The sequence below is a fragment of the Pangasianodon hypophthalmus genome, chromosome 30, assembly GCF_027358585.1.
Source record: "Pangasianodon hypophthalmus isolate fPanHyp1 chromosome 30, fPanHyp1.pri, whole genome shotgun sequence".
NCBI classification, from domain to species: Eukaryota; Metazoa; Chordata; class Actinopteri; order Siluriformes; family Pangasiidae; genus Pangasianodon; species Pangasianodon hypophthalmus.
The window spans coordinates 7716518-7721873 of NC_069739.1; the positions used below are offsets into that span (position 1 = coordinate 7716518).

Consider the following 5356-nt stretch of genomic DNA (forward strand, 5'->3'; position numbering starts at 1 on the left):
GTGTGTTAACCTACTCGACTTTGAGCTCAAATTAATCTATTTAGTGAGTTATAAAGAATGCAGTGATAAAGCATCAATCATTCTCTATAAATAGGCTCTATAAGAACAACACTCAACCAGACGCTAGCGCGCGCTCATTACCTGAAGTTAGTCACATTTCAGGTACTGAGTCAAATTGGATCTCTAAATAGTGAGAGAAAAAAAGTCAGAATTGTGAGATGTAAAGTCGCGATTACCGTTTTTTTTTTTGTTTGTTTGTTTTTTTTCCATAGGTAAAGTGTTCCTTACCAAATTAAAGAGTATTCTTTCCTTGGATTTGGCAGTAGTATTTTTTTTTCCTGAACATAGCAAATACCGAACCGAAACCATGACCGTAAAACCGTGATACAAACCGAACCGTTACACCCCATTACACACCATGTTACAACTACATCTGAAAATAAAGAGCAATTGGAGAGAGTAATACTACAGAAATGCTTTAACCCTTGTATGGTGTTCGGGTCTGTGGGACCCGTTTTCATTTTTTATCAAACGAAAAATGATACGATTAATTATTTTTTTCAAACTCAGACTCATTGGCCTTGGCTCATTTTCTGTGAAGAACATATATCAGAACACATTTTCAGTGTCCACTCACTGTACACCCCCCCTACACATTTATATTACATACAGGATGTTCGGGTCCACTGGACCCGGGGCTAATAAAAGTGTGGAAATTGTAGGTCCTGTGTACCTACACTGTCCTCCTTCTGTCTGGGCCTGCTGTTAGTGTGTGTGTGTGTGTGTTGGGTGTGTGTGTGTGTGTGTGTGTGTGTGTGTTGGGGGTGTGTGTGTGTGTGTCTGTGTGTGTGTCTGTGTGTGTGTGTCTGTGTGTGAGAGAGTGTGAGTTTTGTGTTTCCCCGCACAAGGTTGCAACATTGTTGCAAAATTCAAGCACTGACACCTGTCTGTTCTCACATTCCCGTACATTTTACCCTCTGTCTTGCGGGAACAAATCTTTATTTGCACATACTCTATCCCAGCTGCAAATTGGGGGCGTGACACAATAAATATAGCTCTGCCAGTGTGGTTCCTTATCACAACTGATCAAGATGGCCAAAAGATTCTCTGCTCAGAGGGCCTTGCAATTGATTTTGGAAGAGAGAGAAGCTTTTGAGGATGATGTAGACGAAGAGGTTTCAGAATGTGAGGATCACATTTCTGAAAATTCTGAGTCTGACAGTGACTTTGAAGAAGAGGATGAGATTGAGCATCAGCTATTTCCAAAAAGAAGACGAGCCCTAGGACCAGCCTGTCAGCAGCCAGCTCCAGGACTAGCCTGTCAGCAGCCAGCTCCAGGACCAGAACAAGCCCATCAGCAGCTAGCAAGTGAAGAAATATGGATATCAAAAAATGGTGAAATTGAATGGTCTTCTTGCCCAAGAAATGAGCCACCCCGCATGGCTGCCAACGTGATAAGGATGCAACCAGGACCAACACGGATGGCAGTTACTCATGTGCAGGACATCAAGTCTTCTTTTGAACTTTTCATCCCAGATTCCATCCAGAAAATTATTCTGGATTGTACTAATTTAGAAGGAAGGCGTGTTTTTGGAGAGAGGTGAAAGGAGATAGACCAAACCCATTTACATGCCTACTTTGGAGTTCTTATCCTTGCTGGAGTTTTCAGGTCCAAAGGGGAATCCACAGAATCCCTGTGGGATGCAGAAACTGGCAGAGAACTTTTCCGTGCAACAATGTCTCTGGAAAACTTCCACATAATTTCCAGGATAATCCGCTTTGATAACCGAGATGACAGACCAGCTCGACGGCAGCGAGACAAGCTAGCTGCCATCAGGACAGTGTGGGACAAGTGGGTGTACCGCCTCCCCCTGTTTTACAACCCTGGGCCTAATGTCACCATTGATGAGCAGCTGATGCCATTTAGGGGCCGCTGCCCATTTAGGCAGTATATACCATCTAAACCTGCAAAATATGGTATAAAGATCTGGGCTGCCTGTGATGCCACTTCCTCATATGCTTGGAACTTACAAGTCTACACAGGGAAACCTGAGGGAGGAGCCCCTGAGAAGAATCAAGGAATGAGAGTTGTCCTGGACATGACTCAGGGACTCAGTGGACACAACATCACATGCGACAATTTTTTTACCTCGCACAAACTGGGACAGGAATTCCTAAAGAGGAAGCTGACCATGGTGGGAACAATACGAAAAAACAAGCCTGAGCTCCCACCTCAACTGCTGACTACAAAGAACAGGCCTGTCAACTCTTCCAAGTTTGTGTACACGGCTGACACAACCCTGGTATCCTATGTGCCAAAGAAAGGCAAGAATGTGGTACTCATGAGTACGCTGCACAGGTATGGGAGAATCTGTGGCCAGGAGCATCAAAAACCAGAGATCATCATGGATTATAATGCCACAAAAGGAGGGGTGGACAACATGGACAAGCTGGTGACTGCCTACAGCTGCAAAAGGAGGACCCTACGCTGGCCGCTGTTGATATTCTTTGACATACTGGACATTTCAGCATACAATGCCTTTGTCATCTGGATGGCACTGAACCCAGAGTGGAACAGAGGGAAGCTCCAGAGGAGATGCCTCTTTCTTGAGGAACTGGGAAAGGCACTGGTGAGACCTCAAATCCAGAGAAGACGACATGTTCCAAGAACCCCAGCCTCTGCAGCCATCATGAGGAGGATTCAGGAAGAGAATGCTGCTGCCCCATCCACCCGACCTACAGAACCACCATCTGCAGGGCCTGAAGTAAGTGTGTGATGCTGCTGGCACTCATGCCTTGCGAGAGAGGGGTGTTAAGTAAATGTTAGGTGTTAAGTAAAATTCCTGATCTTTTCATTATTCTGGGTTGCAGCCAGCAACAACAAAAAGAAGCGCTGTGATGTGTGTGGACCCAAGATGGACAGAAAAACACAATATGCATGCATCAAGTGCAAGAAGTACATATGCAACACACACACTGTAAAACTCTGCCCCTCATGTGTTGTATAGGCTGGTATGAAAATGCAATGTGTTCAATGGGGCTGATGTGGTTACTGTACATGGTTACTGTATGTGTTCAGCTTGTGTTGTGTAAACTGACCTGAATGGGTTAAATTTCTAATGAAGTTCAAATAAATAAGAATCAATAGTTATGAAAAACCTTGCTTCATTTGTAAATTTGTTGAATTTTTTTTTTCTCATATCTTGATTATAATTGATTTTCGTTTTTTTATTACATTTTATTAAAAAACAAACAAAAAACGAGTAGCGATTTTATTCATAAATGTGGTCTAACAAAGGTAAAGGGCAACTATTAACCATATATGTTGTTTATATTGCTTGTAATTGGGATGAAGTAAACATCTGTTGAGTATTTTAACATAAAATTGTTTGATTTTGATGAATTAAAAACCCAAAAAATGCAGCGGGTCCACCAGACCCACGAACACTGGCTGAGTAACAAAAATATGAACACCACACAAGGGTTAAGCTGATCAGTTTAAATAAGGCGTAATGTAGGAAGTGAAGATGGTGGTCAGTGACAGAGGGACAGCAGAAAAAGGTGTGAAATTCATACGCATCTGTTTACTGCTAAAATCAGCATGAGGAAGTGACGTACATGTTACGGGAAAATAACTTCTGTTAAGCTTTATATGAGTTGATAGTTGATAGAATCTATAGATAGATTTAGTAAGACAGAGATTGGGAGAGATGTAATTCAGTAAATAAATTTAATAATACAGATGTGTTTTTTCATTGCTGATGAAAAGTTTTTGCACCTAGAGGGAGGCTGCTGTGAGTTTGCTGTTTACCTTCCAGTGTTGTTGAGGATGATGCAGGTGGAGAGTTTGTTGTTTTACTCTGAGGCTGTTCTGATGGAGGTGTTGTGTCTGTTTTCCTCGACTGTGTTGAAGTTTCGCTTCTTCCCACTGAAAGGAATGACAAAACTTATTAAAACTAATGATTGTTTTCATCACTGTTAGTAATATGGCACATGACACTGGAGTAAAGCATGCTCTCAGTCATTAATGAAAAAATATACCTTTAACAGATAATCTGAAATCTCTTCTATCATTCTGTACAGAACATGTGTAGCGTCCCTGGTCCTCTTCAGTCAGGTCTGATATGAGTAGAGAGAGGTTTCCTGGAGAGTTTTTACTGACCAGTTTGACTCTATTTCTGTAATGTCCAGTCTGTTCAGGGTAAATTTCCTGAAAGTGACTGATTCTAATAAACTCCCATTTTAGAGACTGTGGTTTGGCCTGTAGGTCAGTGCAGACGCAGGGCAGAACTACAGACTCTCCTGTGAACACAGTCACGTCCTCTACCTCTGCCTTCTTCACCAGCTCACAGCCTGTAAACATAACATTTACAGTTAATAATAGAAACACTGCAATTATTAATATTCCCTGCTTGTAAATCACAACATTTTCTGCTGCAAACCAGAAGAGATTTTTAAACAATGTGCCAATCACCTGTTTAAATCCTCTATATGAATCCAATATCAGGACTCTGATACACAATACTGAACCTGTACTGGCTTATTTTTATTTTAATAACTGCAAAATCTTTAATAATCTAAAGTATTGGTTTTAATTATTGTATTTCAGCTAATGATGCTCTTACAATGGGACATAATAAATCCAGTTAAGATATACACCTTACATAAAAACATTACGTATTTATATGTATAATTAATACATGAAAGATATTGATATTGGGCAGATGATGTAGTTTATCATGTCATACATATTAATATTTAATTTAAGATATTTATATTAAATGAAATTTCATGAAATGTGTTGGTTATAAGTTGTCAGTCAGTTTATTCTCATTGTGAGTCTATAAAAATAAACTTATTCATTTACACAATCAGTAATTTTCTCCAGCTTTAGCAGCTGCAACAGTGTTGCTTTTTTGCGGTTAGTGTAGGTTTAAATTCCTCATATTTCCGCATAATAATCTCTTGCTCTTCAGCCGGAACTCTGCTCACCTGCTTTTTTCCATCTTGAACGCTATTGGCTGTTTGCTGCAAACGTCTGGCTTTTATGTGCACGCGCACGCTGAGTAAACCCTGATTCAGGGTTAAAACCTGGGTTTACTGAGAAAGTTGATGAGCAGCGTCATGAAAGCTGTTAACCTTTAATTAACCCGGGTTAGATCTGTTTGGTTTATGTGGGCTTATGTCAGTTTTCATGAAGGGATTATACAGGTGTCATGTAGCTCTATAAACACTACAGTGTTACCAAAATAAATCATAGATTAGACTGAGAAATGTCAAATCCAATCTGATAGCATTCGAAAGTTCAGGTCAGTCTGATACCATAATCAGTATTTACTGCCATTTATCACTTGAT

The 5356-nt window shown here is 40.6% G+C and overlaps 1 pseudogene; it reads left to right on the plus strand.

Annotated features, from left to right (window-relative positions):
- Nucleotides 1-1091: 1091 nt before the first annotated feature.
- On the plus strand, nucleotides 1092-2777 carry LOC128317818 (piggyBac transposable element-derived protein 4-like; annotated as a pseudogene).
- Nucleotides 2778-5356: the final 2579 nt, after the last annotated feature.